Source organism: Athene noctua, chromosome 2, assembly GCF_965140245.1.
Source record: "Athene noctua chromosome 2, bAthNoc1.hap1.1, whole genome shotgun sequence".
In the NCBI taxonomy this organism is placed as follows: domain Eukaryota; kingdom Metazoa; phylum Chordata; class Aves; order Strigiformes; family Strigidae; genus Athene; species Athene noctua.
The window spans coordinates 158,476,211-158,493,369 of NC_134038.1; the positions used below are offsets into that span (position 1 = coordinate 158,476,211).

General features: G+C 40.3%; 1 protein-coding gene and 1 long non-coding RNA gene across 2 annotated transcripts in view; one reads left to right on the forward strand and one right to left on the reverse strand.

The window, feature by feature from the left end:
• Positions 1-17,159, reverse strand: part of CNTNAP2 (contactin associated protein 2) — a 1,190,827-nt gene that overhangs the window by 62,166 nt on the left and 1,111,502 nt on the right. The gene's annotated exons all lie outside the window — the stretch shown is intronic.
• Positions 1,850-6,303, forward strand: LOC141958176 (uncharacterized). The gene is made up of 3 exons (XR_012633240.1): positions 1,850-1,982; positions 3,804-4,343; positions 5,956-6,303. It is a non-coding gene; the product is annotated as an uncharacterized LOC141958176 (long non-coding RNA).

The following is a 17,159-nucleotide window of genomic DNA, read 5'->3' on the forward strand; positions in this document are numbered from 1 at the left end:
AGCTGCATAAGCAGCGCTGTTGGTAAAGGAATCACATTGGAAATAAAGGATAGTGTCTGAACCCTATGACAAACACCTTACTAGCTGATTCCTGGTGGGGGAAAGAAAGAGGACATATCCAGGTCTGAACACAAACTGGGTGTCTGTGAAGCTCACCATGTCCCACTCTCCCTCCCTGTCCCCCTGTCCCTCTCTGACCCTCTCAGAAAAACGTGCAAATGCAGTGCAACTCCCATTTATTTGTTTTCCAGTATGGAGACAGGATGCAGTTTATCGCACTCATTCCAGCAAAAGAAGTCCTTCATAAATTTAATGCCCTAGTTTCAGGGCATTCCTCAGTAGAAAGGACTTGGCACACTGCAGGCAATACCCAGGTACCAGATGCAATGCAAGCTTAGCTGTCAGCCAGGCATTCCTTTGTTCCTGGAGGGGACACTATTACAAAGTCAAGATAACATTATTAAGCTGTTAAAATATGCTCTATGCATTAACGGATAGAAATCTGTGGGGTCCTCCAAGCTTGCAAGCACTTCGTGGAGACCTGCTGAAGAGGCTTTTTTTTCAAGGTAAGGAAAGCACCTGAGAGTATATGCCAGAGCAAAATGCCATTTGCTTCAGCTGAGATAAAGCTGTAACATCACTTAAAAATACTGCCTTCTCATTCTAGCACGGGAAGTCAGCAGGGCTGCGTGCCTTGTGAAATGGCCATGTTGGCTCCTTTGCTCTCTGTGGAAATGCCCGCGGGTGTTTGTGCAGGGTGGTGTGGAACTGTGCCTTTCCATAGCAGGGCTGTGGGGGCTGACAGCAAAGTGGAGGAAGCTGAAGAAGACAGACTGCTCTGAAATGTCTCAGGTCTCTGGCTGTTGGTGTGGCCTGGGGTAAAGCTGAAAAGCAGCCTTAACCGCAGAGAACTCTATCTTGGTGAAAAGGAGCAATTCTTTAAAACTTAGAGCCATTCTGCAAACATAGCGGTTACTGTGCCAACACAATTCTTATTTAAACATCTCTTCTAGTGCTTCCACACTTTATACCCTAGCACACTGTGTTGATCGGCTTTGTAACTGACAGCAATTTATTGGAAAAGAATTACTTCACCAAAGAAAAAAAAAGATACAGGCAAGTGAGAAAATAATTGAGTAGCATTTACTGAATGCAAGGGTCCTAGCTTGCCTTTAGCTGAATAGATGCAGGCAATACTTTGAAGAAGAGTGACAACTATCTTGAAGATATTTTAAAAAAGCCCTCGTTTTTCTATGTTATGCATGTCATAACAGAACTATTTGAGGAAAATCACCAATATTATTTTTGGACACCAGTTTTGCAAAACAAAGCAAGAACAACAATAAGAAGAACTGTACCACAGATGAGGTACAGTAGCAATGCATGAAATCTTTCTTTCATCGATTCATGAAAATGGTTTATTTTATAGTAGTGCTGCAAGGGGGAGGGATGCAGTAACTGCATTTTGTTACTGAATGTATAGGCTAGGGCTGTATTACAGCAAGCTAGTAATATTGCAACCAGAAGAAAACGTGAAATTATGGATGAGTTACCCTCTTAAAAAAGAGGAAAAAATGTCTGTGATCAATTTCTTATTTAGAACTGAATCCAAGAGATGAAATGTAATGATCAAACAACAAATGGTTTATAAAAAATGATCTAAAAAGGAAAGCAGGTCAGCCACCTAAGTTATGAAAACTTGACTAGAGGCCATGAGGCCCAGAGCAGCCCTGAGCAGAGGGACCTGCGCTGGCTCAGGCACTGGAAGCAAGATTAGCAGAGCCTCCCAGCTCTGATAATGATGTCAACAATATCCTTATTGAGGCATCCCACGTAGCGCCACTAGCTCTGCTGAAGTGCCCTTTGTGAACCACCCCAGTTTCTTCTCCAGCTCTGCACTGCTGATGGGACTGCGGCGATTTTCGTGTTTCCTTCAAGATGGGAGTTAAGTCTCCAGAGAGCCACAGAACGACAGTGATGAGGTAACCATGACGGGGAGGCGATACTGGGTAGGAACCCAGCTGTGTCCATACAGCTCAGCCATAGACGCTGATCTGCCTCCACACTCTTCCTTTCTGCTCTCCCCTCCACACATTCCAGGTGCTTGGTTTCCACTGCTTATACCCCCTTACCAGCTCTCCGCACCCAAAGGAGAGTCCTGCAGACAGCACACCCTTCAGCACGGTCATTAGGGCAGGGGAGACTCCTACAGCTTTCACCAGCTCACTCTCTAGCCCTAATACATTCACTCTCCAAAACATGATCAGTTTTGAGAGATTTGATTGCCATCATGAATTTCATTGCTGTAAAAGACTAAAGTAAAAGACTTAATCCAGATAAATATTCAAGTGGACATGATGCTAAAGTTTCTGGTAGGAAAAAAAAACCCCTAGAAAACTTAGATTTTTTTCCTCACCGTCATTTGATATTTCCTATGGGTGGAAAAAATTTTTATAGTAATCTCATGTGGAATAAATTTCTCTTCTAAATTGTCTCGTAACTAAAACTAAGAACCTTACTTGATATGAATGAAAAGCAGTTTCTTTTGCACAATACAGCTGTTATTATCTGAATCACCAAAATGTAGGGTGCATTAGAGTCAAGGCCTCAAAATGCTCTTTACAGATCTTTGCCAAACGTAAACCTTATTGTAGCTGTTGACTGCTATAAGTAAACATTTTCTATTTTTCTTTTTTAATGTGTACAAGACACCCTCTGCTGAATTCCTCTTTAAATTAACACGTTAAGGCCACAGTAGAAACTTTTACTACAAAAACAGCATAAGAAAAACTGTATTTAAATTTAACCTATTACTTACTTTAGCAATTACTTTAATTCAGCAAGTTAATGAGAATTACAAGTACCTCTAAAGAACTTAAGCATGCATGTTAGGGTTGGAAGAGCTGATGGACAGAGAAAAAAAAAAATCTACCTACATCTAGTCTGTGAAATCCATTTGAGGAATAAACCTGAGACTTTCAACTGCCATTTCTTTCTATACTACTTAAATGAGATGTTGGGGGATATTAACGTAAACTCATCAGATCTTACCATGAATTCTAGGATATTAGAAATGACTGTGTGAGGATTATAATTTTAAATCCTCTAATAGATGTCTGGAATTTTCACAGCTTGTCTTTTAAACTTTTAAATTAAGTTGGATAATTTTAAGATTATCCAGACCCATATTCAGCTGTCCCCCTTCATATATTCTTTGGCTGTATCACTTTCCAGAACTTTCCATAAAAAACCCCACAGTATTTAAAACTGTCTTGCAATTCTTTATTTGCATGCCAGAGATCTAAGACTTTATTTGAAGCAAGAGGCAAGTATCGATGCACGCAGTTCCTTGCCTCTCATCCCTTATTCTAACGCATCAGGAAAGAACTCCTAGTTTAAGGGGCTTGGAGGACCTCAGTGGTCGCAGCAGTATTTGAGAGTAGTGAAGCGCATCTTCTTGAGTGCTCTGACAAAGACATTTTTTGGCATTATTAACTTCCTTAAATTTCTATAAAAATGAATTGTCCAAAAGCCAGAATGGTCCTTTAAGATGTATTTTAGGGTGTATGCCATAGAAGCCACTCAAAATAAAACCCGTTTGCGTGACTCGGGGTAATTCAGATTAGTTCTAAGCCTGACAGATCAGAGATACCACTACATTAAGTTTTATTAGTGTCCTGTTTGTCCATATCCGAAGCATGAGAGCAGCATTAATAATAATTAGTAACATCAGAGATACTTGAGAAACTTTCAGCAAAATATAGTGTCCCAGTCCATTATCTAGTCTTTTTTATTCCACATAGGTGAATCATACATAGATGGGCCTCTGGGCTGTGCTCAGTTGAGGAGAACGAAAGAAACAGCACTGCAAACTACAAGAAAAAAACTTCTTGGCTCAGAACAAAGTCCCTCTACTGGGAAAACTGTATTTCTTTATGTGAGAGGCTGGAATGTCAAGTGATTATCTCAAAGTTTTCTTGTGTGTGTGCTTTCCCGATGAGAGACGGCGAAACTTGTGGCGGCCGCCGAAGCAGCCGCGCCTCCTCCGGCGCCAGAGCAGGGGCTGCGGCCGCCCGCCGCCAGGAGCTGCGCCGGCTGCCCGCCACCGGGCGGCGCTGCTTCCCGCCCATAGTCACGCGAAGGCCGCCTGACAGCAGGGCCCTAAGGCGTGTGGACGGCGCGTGAGGCTTGTGCGCATGCGCATGAGGCTTGTGCGCATGCGCCCGATTTCCCGCCGGCGGGACCGTGCCCTGTAAAAGGAGCCTGGAAAGGCGGCACGGTGTGCGCCTGCTGCTGGGGATCTGAAGGCCGGGGGCTGACGGGGCGCCGCTGGATCCATGGTGGTGACTATTCTTGTGACTCTACTCCAGACGCTTGATTTCTGCCTTTTCCTCCCATTCTGCCCTATCCCTATCACTCTTCATTGTTGATAATAAAAGTTGTCGTGGGTATACGGCATTTGACCTCGTCTGTGCTTAATCTCGCTCTTGGGAACGTATCAAAACCTTCCCGACATTGGATCGGGACATTTAATTAGCATCAGGGACAGGGTGCCTTGAGATGAGACTGCTGTATTGTTTGGTGAGAATCAAAACATGAATCTTAACGCAAAATATGTGAGATCTCTCAGGAACTCTAAGGAGTGCAGGTTTGTGTTGTGTTTAAAATTCATGTTCTGCCTTCCTGAGATGACCACTTCCCTGCTTTCTATAAGGTGAACGATAGTAACATTGTTCCTTTGGGGTGAGGAGTGCTGTTTAATTTTTTTTAAAAAGCATAATGCACAGCTCTCTGTGCCTAGGGTAGACTGGGCTCACAGAAATTGATATAATTTGCAGAGCATGGTTGATCAAATGAGCACCTGGCAAAAGGATGAGAGAGTAAGATCAGGAAAGGGAAAATGGATTGTTTGTGCTGTTCTTGGTGTCAGTCTGGCCACCGTGGTAGAAGCTAGGGACTGTTGCCACATTGCTGAATCCCAAATTATTGTCTGAAACCTTATCTGGTTCCTTCAGGGACAAGTGGTGGATTTAAAAGAACAACTTGAAGAAGAAAGAGATCAGGTGAAACGCCTGCAGACTGCTCTTAAGGAGCAACTCCTTGAGGGTACAGCCCACAAGGAAACATCCCTCAGATTGGAGATTAGTTACCCTTTGACAACTTGCAGGCAGTGAGAAAGAAAAATAGAAAAATTAGAACCACCCTCATTTCAACCCTTGGTCAAGACTGAGTATATTTATGATGATAAGCAAGATCATTCCCCCCAAGTTACAATCAAGGAGGTCCTCTATACTGCCTCCAAATTGGTAAAATTAAAAAAGGACTTTGCCCAAACCCCTAGGGAGCCAGAGATGGAGTATATGTGGAGAGTATTATTATCTGGGGGGGATCAGATTTTGTTGAGTGAAAAGGAGGTGGAGGCATATTGGGGATTGGGAGTATTTTTAACTATTTTAACTGCAAATCACCTTGCCCCTTGGTCTTTAACCCAGCAGGCAGCCTACTGGGCAGGGGGTTTGAGCCCCGTGGAAAGGGGGGATCCCCTCACAATTAAGGGGACTGTTGATCAATTGGTGATAAGTGTGCAGAAGGCAGCTTGTTCACACATGATGTCTTGATGATGCTGGTAGACCCCAAACAGATGACTTATAAGGGGACCCTTGATTCCTTCAAGCTGATTGGTATACAGTTACAAAGGAAAATACAGGCAATGCCTCAGGGCAAAGCAGCTGCTTTAGTAGGACTTACACCTGATTGGTACCACCGGGCCTTGTATAGGAAAATGTGGACTTGGGGGGAAGTTTGCCTCTATCACTGCACCTGATGGAGTTAAACAGATTCGTGCCATTTGTAGGAAGGCACTGTCTATCATACAGATTGTATAAATGCATGTGTTCTTTTCTCACTTATATTTGACCTCTTTTACTAACAAATGGTCACCATCTTCCCCACGAGGTAATAAAACAGCCCACTGCCTTATTGAGAACAAGCACGGCGGCAAGCTACCCATGAAAGTGAGACAGAGTACCCAGGACTAAACCACATGTGACCTCTGGACTGGGGGCGTGGAAGTCCACATTTTCCTGCTGCATACGCAGACCCCAACTCCAGCGAGCCAGACACCATCTTCAACTCCGAGTTGACAACAAGAACCAGGATGAATACCCTTTTGATATTTAATTTTGTGGCGGTCACTCTGTTATCTCTTGCTGTATTTTCCCTTGTGATATGTATTTGTTTGTCTCGTAAGTGTCCATGTAACCAATTTTGTAGTTGTACTTCTTTATGTAGACAACCGCCTTCTCCCAGTGATTCCCAAGGGCTGGGAGCGTGTCCTTAAGCCCAGCCTGGGACACATATTGCTTAAACATGTTTGGTTAAAATATTGTTAATTTGACATTGTTACCTTTATTACATGGTTGGAATATTGTTAACCGTTGTTAGTGTTAATATTGTTGTGTGGTTTGGCCTTGTTGGTTTTGCCATGTATTATTCCCTGTTTAATACAATTAATTCAACACATTGTGACCAATATGCAATTTATAGCTGTCCCATCACCAGACAATGTTAAATACGTCTGTGCAGTGTACCTGCCAAAGTCTTCAGTTCTGAAAATTGTATGAACAAATGTTCTTTTCTTGTCTTATTCGCTACGTGGTTTTAAAATGTTAATTTTTTTTTGCCATATGACGTTTCATGTTTTATACTATTAATTCGAAATGCTTTTTTCTGGCCTCTTCTAAACAACTATCTTTTCTTAAAGCCACCATGGATCCTGAAGCAACCTTTGAGCCACAGGATGGTGTGAGAGATTGGAATGTCAAGTGATTGTCTCAAAGCTTGCTTGTGTGTGTGCTTACCCGGTGGGACACGGCAGAGATGCGAGGCCTGGTGGCACTGCAGCTTGCAAGGAAACTTGTGCAGGTTGCTGGAGCAGCAGAGCTTCCTCCAGCCTGCCTGGCACCGCCAGGACAGGCTGCAGCTGCCTGTTGCCAGGGGCTGTGCCGGCTGCTTGCCATGAGGCTGCACCCACTGTCATGCAAAGGCAACACGATAGACAAGGCCTGAGGTGCATGGACAGCATGTGAGACTTCTGTGCATGCACCTGATTTCCTGCCGGCGGGACCGTGTCCTGTAAAAGGACCCTGGAAACGTGCCAGGGTGTGCACCTGCTGCTGGGGATCTGAAGCCTGAGGACCAATGGGACTGCACTGAATCCATGGTGGTGACTGTTCTTGTGACGCTGTTCCAGACTCTTGCTTGATTCCAGCCTTTTTCTTACATTCTGTCCTATCACTACTATTCTTCACTGTTGATAATAAAAGTTGGTTTGAGTATATGGCATTTGACCTTGTCTGTGTCTTAATCTTGCTCTTTGAATCATACTGAAACCTTCCTGGCAGTGGAACAGGATGCTTTAGTGGGAAAAAACCTAAAACCCATCTCAATAAATGCTCAGACTACTATTACTGTAATGTAGTATATAAGAATTAGTATAGGGATTGAAGTATATTTACATAGCAGCACCTGTATATTATATAAACCTTCAGTATTAAATAGTGTCAGGGTGTGTTTGGGGTTAATTCATGGCGTTTCGGTGCGGGTTAAGTCATTATTGGGAGAACAAGGCCCACATCCCAAGAAGGACGTAGTTTGGCAAGTTTTAAGTCAGTCTGCACTTGACATTTTATAGTAGCCATTTTACGCTCTCTCAAGAAGCTTCTTCAAAGGATTTAATGGGGAAAATGATAAAGAGAAAATTAGGCAATAAACAATCTTAACAAAATTCATTACAGTCTTCTGAGAACGTTGCCAGTTCTTTATCCTGCACTGCTGCTCCAAGATTTGTTATGGCTTATAAAGCTTTTGGACATTTTCCTTCTTTTTATCTCACTGGGGAATGGAAAAGGAAAGTGCTCAACTGTTAGAACAGTCTTACTAAATGCTAAAAAATAAGTAATGTTTGGGTTTGCCTAAGAAAATAAAATGGTTTGAGAAGCTGTATTTGAAGTTTGCGTCCCTCTCTTTTTCTCAAAGCTGTCGCAGTCACCAGGCTTCTGTAGTTCTAGACACAGATCACTCTTAGCCACTGACACACTGCTGCTCTTTCCCATATGTTCCATATGCTCTTTTCATAAATAGGGGATGAGTTACCAGAGAGCTCCTTAGCTTTTGCATGTCCTTTATAATCTCCCAACTCTCATCCTGTGACGCCAAGAATTCAAATTTGGATACTATCTTCTTAAATGCATCTTTTTGTCTATGTTTAAATTAGAGGGAAACCCAGGAGGTTACCTACAAAAAATGGAAAGCGAGTATCTAATTTTTGAGCTAATCAAAGCATAAATAGTAGACTGTTCCTGTCTTCATTTGTTAGGTATTTACTGAGTGAAGAAAGTGCGTATTTTCAGAGCGCTAAACTGAAATCAACACAAATTTGTCTGAGAGAGATATGACAGCTTGATGAATTACACTAGTAATTGTAATGGTGGTTTTCCCTGGAGATGTCTTAGTGTCAGTATTTCTGAGGTGTCTCATCACACACAACTCAAGAAATCCTTTTCAAATTACTCAAAAAGAAAAAGATTGGGGGGGTGTGTGTGTGTGGGGGGGTGTCATTCTAGCTTGAGTATTTTAAACAATTTTTTTCTGACAAATTGATGACAAATATGTTTTTCTCCCTGGACATTTTTGAAGAACTGTGTATAGTGAAACCTTTACACAGTTTGGATCCTGCAACTGGTAAGAGGGGTCAGGAGACAATTTTGTTGGTCAGCAAGCATTTTCATGTAACAATGTGGTGGATGAAAATCTCTCCAAAAAGCAGGGAGGACTGCTAAAATTCTGAACACTCTAAAGAAAGCAGAAAATAGGATGGAGTAACAAAACCAGTGACAGTATGTGTTATCTTGTTACCAGACTGAATAAAATAAAAATATTACCTTTTGGTGGGAGGTTGACTCTAACTTTACTCAACTGCTTTGTTCGCAAGTGGACTACAACCCTGGTATTTCATTAGCTGAGAATCACTGAGATAGATTTGTAAGTTCATGTAGTCATAAAGGAGACATTTCTCTGAAGTGGTGTACATTTATGGGAGAGAAAACAGGCTTCTCTAAAAAGGAAGTTGTAAAGATGTGAGTTTATTCCTGTTGTATTTAAATGAAGTGTTTATGAACTAGCCACTGTACTGCAGATTAAATAGAGTTTTATTACGGTCTCTAAATCTAAGGATCAGTAACTGTCACGGTCAATGGCATAACACTGCTACTAATATGTCAGAATAAACAACCAAATTGCAACACAAGGAGCCATTAGTGATATCGACTGTGCTGTAGAAAACCTCTGAATCAAATTCAGGAAGCCATTTAAAAACAATGCTATCTCTAGTACTGTACTACACTATACGGTTCTTGAAACTGCTAAATTTTTTTAAAAACATATTATTGAAATAAGACACCCTATTTTAAGAAAAAAAAAAAAGATACAACAGAACCATTTCAAAGCCTCCATCTAATAACACACCAGCAGAGAGTTTCCAACACAAAATCAGGAGTATCTTTCACCATAAATGCCTTTTCAGATACATTTAGATTGTTCCTGGGACTTGGTGAAAAATTTTTGCGGTTATAGGAATGTCCCCATTGAAGATTTGTGAGGGTCCAGACAGTTTCCATCTTTGCCTCCAAAAATCATTCTGTTATTTCTGATACAGAAAACAATCTGAATGATTAAATTAAAACAATTTTTTTTCATTTTCTTAGATATATGAAGGACTACTTGTTAGAGTAGTTGTCCTGTATTTTACTGTCTAATAAACAACTCCTTCCTTCAACAAGGGGCAAGATCCTGCCTAAACCCTTTGGTGACTGACTGCCATGTTTCAGCTTGAAATTGCATTAGTCTGAAATTGACCTGAAATATGTTTCACCATAAATGAAACGGCACATGAAAAACATAGGTGTTGCAAAATTCTATACAAATTGTATGTTTGTAGCTCATTACTGGTGAGTATCTGAGACCCAGCAAGTAGCAGTGATGGTTTTTGGATGACAGGTTCCCCGTGTCTTCCTCCTCAGCACACCTCAACACTGTGCAAACAGTCAGGGACATGCTGTGGTGTCAGAGCTATATTGCTATGGCAAGTTTTATGTGAAGTCACTGATGCAACTACAATGCTTGTTGTTATCTACAGCACGGATGTAGCTGACACGAGCAATCTTTTGAACAGAGTTCCTTCTCCATGGCAACTAATAGTGTTTTAACTGTTCCCTGAAATATGCAGATGGAGAATACATTGCAGCACCTATCAGAAAGGGCTTATTTAAAGAGTGTATATATATAGCTTTAAAATTTGCTGGGCAGAAACACTTAAAAATAAGACATCAGTCACGTTTTGGTTCTGTAATTTAAATAACGAGAGTTCTGGCTTAACAGTAAAATGTTAAATCATCTTCCCATAATTTATTTCCTTTTTTTTTTTTTTTTTTTGGTGATAGTGGGAGTTAAGCAAAGTATTCACCATGAATAATTTAGCCTATGACTTTATAGTTCTATTTAAAGTACTTAAAAAAGAGATTATCTTACCTTCACATTTATTCATTACTAAATATTGTTCGTGGAACATGTTTATTTTACCATGTCTTGATTATACTTCTGCAGAACAGGTGACTTTTTCTTGTGCAAAGAACAGCGGTGCAATACTGACTTACTTACATTCTCTATGAAGTCTGCTTAAGGCTGTGGATTAAAACAGAGTTTAGTAGTGCAAAGATTTTTGTGTTGAGCCTTTGAATTGAGATAAATTTGTCCTACAAAGCTGTACAGCTTAAAACCTATCTGCACAGACAGGTCCAGACTTCTCTGAGAGGATGAAAGCCGTGCAGACCTAAGGCAGCTCTGAGCCCCAGTGTTGAAAGGACCATTAACGCAGCACTTCGCTAGGGAAAATGGTCCTACTCTCCTTTTAGAGTTCATTATTTCAGGCACAGTAGCACATACCATGAAATTCCTATCTAGTTCACACCCAGAAACTCTCACATCCCTTGCCTTCTCAGGTTCTCCAGCAACCTAAGCAAACTTTCTCCAGGCTTTAGGAAACCTCTGCTGCTTCTGGCATAAGTGGACATTGCAGATCAGGAGAGGACATGGGCAACTTAAAATTATTACTGATGGCAGTGAAAACTAGGTTAACTGTTGAGGGAGAGGGTTGTCTTGATCCCAGTGATAGTCCAAAACAAGGGGCACAAGTTACTTCTCTTGTCTGTCTGACAACCTCTCCAAATCAGACCGCAGACTTGGAGGTACCCAGTCTCTTGGAGAGATTATCATTCATCTGACCAAAGATGAGAGTTTTAATTGCAGTAACTTTGTTAGGCTGTGAGTTGTTTTGTTCTGATTTTTTCTCCCACTGCCTTCACTTTCAGAAGTTAAACAAGTGTCAGATAAAACCTGAGGATTTTTCAATTGTCAGATAATGAGTGAGTTTTGAATTAGACATAATTTCTTTTCCTGTCCTTACAGGGAATGGCATGTAGATTATCTGCACCCTCAATCAAAATCATCTGGCCAGAATGGATATTTTTACAGCTGTTTCTGATCAACACATGGGTGTATATTCACATTTTTTGAAGTGTTTTCTATCTGGAGCCATGGGCAGAGGTTGCCCATGTTAAATAAAATAATAACAAATTTAAAGACTTGTGCCTTGGCCTAGTAAAGACAATTTTTTGTCAGTTCTGTCTTTCTGTTATTTTAGGGGAGATCTATACTGATTTTTCCTTCAAATATATTTGGAGAAAAATTATAACATGCTCTCACTTTCTACTTCAGGTATACATTTGGCTTTCAAATTTCTGATTAACACTTTGTTTTATGATTTACAAGCCTGGAAGGTGCTCACAGCTCTCCAATTTTGCTATCTATAACATTACACTTTATATGGCCAGCAGCAGGTTTTATTGATGCCCTTGGTGATCTTGTCATGTTCAGTTTCCCTCTTTGACCCTTTAAAGCAGCTGCATTTGAAATAAATTAGTACTAGATATTACACGGTACAGGTGAAATAGTTCCTCTCTTCCTGTGGTAGAGAGAAAAGTTGTATAACTATGACATGCCACCTTATTGAAATACATAAGTGAGGAAAAGGTCATTCTAATTACTGAAATTTAAGTTTTCATTTTATTCCATTACTTTTAAATAGTGTTATCACATGGTTTTGAATGTCAGATAAAACTTGTGCAAATACTCTGTTCAAGATGGCACTAACTAAATTAAATGTCTTTACAATCTCTTTTTTTCTTTTTTTCAGAGCCAATAGATGCATACTTTGGAAAGAACTCTAAAGCAAATGGGATTATTTTCTCCACCAGATTCTGTACAACGATTTATGTGAAACAATTTTCTGAGATGTCTTAAACCATAAAGGAAAAGAACTTTGTAATTAGGGAACTAGGAGACTCTCGCATCCTGTTACAGGCTGATGTGCATGCTAGAAGAGTGTGAGGGGGAAAAAAAAAAAAAGTAGTTGACCTTCTGGAGCTGTTGAATGCCCACAGAAGATCTGAAGACTAGTAATCACCGAAGTCTTTTTACAGAAAATAGTGCAATAAGCAAATGAAAGGGCAGCTGTCAGCTATAAAGTATGAGATAGGGGCTGAAAGATGAAGAATGACCTGAGGGTGGGAGTGAAAATTTACTGGGAGGAGATGACTCCAGCTAATTTTTGGAAGAGCAGAGCTGGCTATACATGTGACTACTGAGATTACCATAGCATCTAATTTAGTCCAGTTTGTCTGGGGTCTACCTTCTGCCTTTTTGGAGCTGCCAGCTGGCCAATGCCACAGCAGCTGAATCCCACAATATTCTGAAAAATAGAAAGAAGATGCAGCACGGATACTGAGAGGTGAACGGCACCAATGGATATTCTTGGCTTCTCTTCTTCATTTCAGTTCTCAAACAAAAGATAAAATTCACTTGGGCTACCCTCATTTCTGCCTCAGAAGTTATTGGGGTGGAACTGGCAGTTAGAGAAATTATGATGCCCCCTGGATGGGAGGCCAGTAGATGGGAAACCAGGTAGGGCAAAAACTCAGAAGTCTGAAAGAAAAAGAAAATTACTTTTGTTCTTGTTTTAACTAAAAGAGCTGTGGAACATTTCCACTATTACCAGAAATGCTTCAAAGGGTCAGGTATGGAGAGATAGACAGATCTGAGGCCAGAGAGATAGGCAATATTAAATCCCAGAGTAGTTTCAGCCAGGCTGATGCTATTATACAGGAGGAGGAGAAGAAGGATGTCCAGATGTTATATTTTTGTGTGATAATTCATATGTGACTAATGCAGGGGAAAGCACATCTTCAATATTCAACTGCTACTATAGCAGGAGGGCTCCTAATATGACAATATACTTAAGCATTCTCCCTGAGATTACAGTACTGAATGTTAGTGCTGATGCTCACAAACAAAGCAGCAGGTGTTTACTTTGAAGGAAGTTAGTGGATGAATTTACTGCATGCTACCTATTTTCTGCTCATTATCAGTGAAAGTAGGCTAGGGTACCCTGCACTCAGATTATCTGTCTACATTCCAAAGTGAAGGGGAGCCACGGAGCAAATTCAAGCTGTGGAGCCTTGACTGCCACACTGCTAATATATAATGAGGTGCTAACCTCATTATAATCACGAGGTAGTAGTAGATACATGTCAAAGATGTATAGTAGAAGAATACTTTTAGATTATTCATAATCTATTTACAGCTCTGCATTATCTTCTATGATCCAAATTTAAGAGCTGAGTAAAGTACTTTACAGTATCAGAGACACAATTCTAAACCCGTATTTGGTTTGGTGATTTCTTTGATTAAGATGAACTTCATATCAGATTATGTCACTGGCAAGCGGTGTACTCAAACTGAGCACTAATGATGACAGTGTCATTTACATGTCATCATTAGCACTAATGATGACATGTGTCCTTTACAGAACTTTTTATCAAGGCTATCAAAACCCCCTTTCCAATGATGGCAAATGTTCTCAAGGAGATGCGATGTTCATCGTTTAGCATGAAACGAACAAAAGTTTTAAGCCTCTGCAACTGTGTGGAAACATGGACATTGAAGCTGGTTCTGAAAGTAGGATGAATTATATTGTAGGTTTTCTGTGATTCAGCTAGAAGTGTTGAAGCATCAAACTGACAGGCTTGTTCTTAAAGTATCTAAAGTATCTTATTTGGTAGTAAAGAATAATTACCTCTTGGAGAATTGCCGTTGTCCCTGCTGGTAGTTCAAAGGATTTTGAACTTTTGCCTCCTATTATTCAGTATCTATTTGTGGAGAGATGCCATGCAACAAAAAAGCAGTTCCCATTTCTATACCTTACCTGAGCCATGTAAGCAATGTCATATATCTCCTACTTTTGAGGTTTTTCTGTGTTCTCTCCTCTGAACATTTGAAACTAATTGCTTGGCTAGAGGTAAGCTGGTCTTACCTTCCATCAGTCCAAGGCAGTGAATGTCACAAATAATGTCTCCTGACCAGTTTTTATTTTCACCACACACCCCGGTAAAGAAACAGAGAAACTCCAGCCAGGGAACCATAAAAAAAATCCTTTCACTGACACGAGGGAAATAACACATCTAGAAGCAGACCTTCTACCTCTTCTTGAGGAAACAGCCTTTTGAGAAAAGACTCCAGGGCCCTGGGGTTGATTTCCAGGATCTCTCTTTAGCTGTAGAGTGATAGCTGCTTTTGTAAGAAAGAAGACAGACCTGAAAGGTATTTCCCTTTTTGCTACTCTTACTGGAAGTACCTGAAGAGCACTAGGGTGCAGCAGAGACATAAATGGAGCCTACAGAGACTAGCTGCAGGGACAGCTGTCAGTTCTGAAATTGATAATCTGTTTTATAGATGACTTTTATTATGATGATTGTTTCCAAGTGGATATTTAAGTATTTTTGAAATTATATTATTTGATTTGGAGTGGTTGTTGGAGATGCAAAACAGACAAGGAGCACATTTCCTTTACTTCCCTGCCACTTGCTCAAGAGCAAGTCTTGTCTGATCTCGGTGTTTCTGTGCTCAATCAAAAATCCTATTAAGAACCTCTCAAATTTCAGCATGATACTTTTACAAAATCATGTTTAATTATGTGTAGCTAATTCTTTATATCTGCATATTAAAACCCAAAGAAATACTCCACTTTCAGTAATAAAGTACAGACTATGACATCAGTTCCCTATATAGCAAGTTCACATGATGGAAATTGGTGTAGGTCTCCAAAAAGGATGTGAAGACAAACCTGAGCATTGCATCCAAAACCACAGGGCTGGGTGGGAAAATCAAATCTCTGCTCTATTCTACCTCAGTAATGAGTCTCTAATTGCAGCCTAAATGGAATGTAGATCCAGATCTGAACTGTGACGTATAACCTGTCACATTGTCTACTTTTTTGGGTTTTTGTGTTTTGTTTTTCTCTTCATAGCTGGTCATCCAGATAGCCAGCTTTTCCCTCTTACTTTGTCTGTGTCAGCCATCAAAGCCTAAATATGTTTAAATAACAGATTAAAGAACTTCCTTGAAATGTTAACAATTTCCTTCTATCTTTTTAAAAAAATCCTGCATTTCTCAAGTGCTATTATTTTTATTACTACACATACATAAACCAGGATTTTTCATTCATTGTCTCCTTCAGCTTTATTTCACACCTCGAATCATAATCCATTTTACTCAGATAAGAATTATATACTGAATGCCTTTACCTCCAGTTTCCTAGGGGTGAAAAATGTTTTATACTAGTGTTTTTCAAGCCAGTGAACAATTGCATTCTCCGGAAATTATTTAAGAAAAGCAGAAAACACCTCAACTTAAAGAAGAAATGCTCCCTGATCACAACTGCAATTCAATAATTTATTTTTGTTTCTGATGCGACCCTCCTGAGTTAGAGAAAACATTATGAACAGTTATGAGGCATGGAGCCATTTCATCACCATTTTATTAATCAGCCATATTGCTGTAACACCTAGAGCAAAGAGTGCTGTTGCGTTCTGGTAGGTGTTGTACAAGTGATCACTTGTGACTGGCAGCAGATGAGCTATAACAGCAAGCACAGCTGTGACAGAAACAGCCGCTCCTATGCAAATAACCCTAATAAAAAGGGAAATAAGACAGGTGGAAGATCAGTTTCTTAGTAAGATTGTTCCAGAGTGCTCTTCAAAAGCCCATCTGTCTTTACAAATAAATAGGGCCTTGTATTCATTTTTGATGACAAATAAGAATTGGATAGTATGGGAACAGAAACGGAATGCAACTGATGACAGGCTAGCAGTGAAATAGGAGGCTACTCCCATATTGCCCATTTAGAGAACGTAATTGCAGGTGGGTAGAAATTGTAACTTGATATATGTATCCAGATCTTCTGTTGGTGCTAATCCCTCTGGGCCACTGAAATATCCCAAGCCAGTATGATGTGACAATTAGAAGCTTTAAAGATACTGGATTCTGCGTCTACTTTGCCCTTCAAACTGCTGCAGTTGTGTAACTCTATTGTGTGATCTTGCCCTGTTCGACATCACTCTGGGAGCTGCACAGTAAAGCTGATCAATAGACATGGTCAGTTGCATGGAAGTTTCACATCAGGAAATCAGTGTCTCTGCAGAGAAGTTCAATGTTTCTTTAGTACTGATTTGCTCTTTTGCTTAATAAAACATCCTCTTTTGCAAAGGCAGCAACATAAACAGAGAAGAGGAAGCAACAGAATCATATTCCCAATCTTTTGACACAATCCTATGCTGTTAAAAAGTGAACTATTCAGTCCCAGAGACGTACAATATGTAACAAATGCATAGAATGAATGACACATAGCATCTTCAGAAACAGTCATCTGAGGCTTAAAATCAAGTAGCACAGGAAAACAGAAACATAACCTACCCACAAATCATTCCTTCAGGGCATCCCAGGACCTTTCCCTGTGCCCAGTCTTTTAAGTTAGCAGAGGAGCTGAAAGTGAGCATCAGTGACAGATGTGATTGCTTTCTGCTTCCTGATGACAAACCGTGTATTTATGGGACAGATATTATCAAGATGTTTACTCGTTTACAATGTTTACTCTTTCAACTTCTAGATTTGATACTTGCTTTTAATTGCTCTTGTCAGGTTACCATATT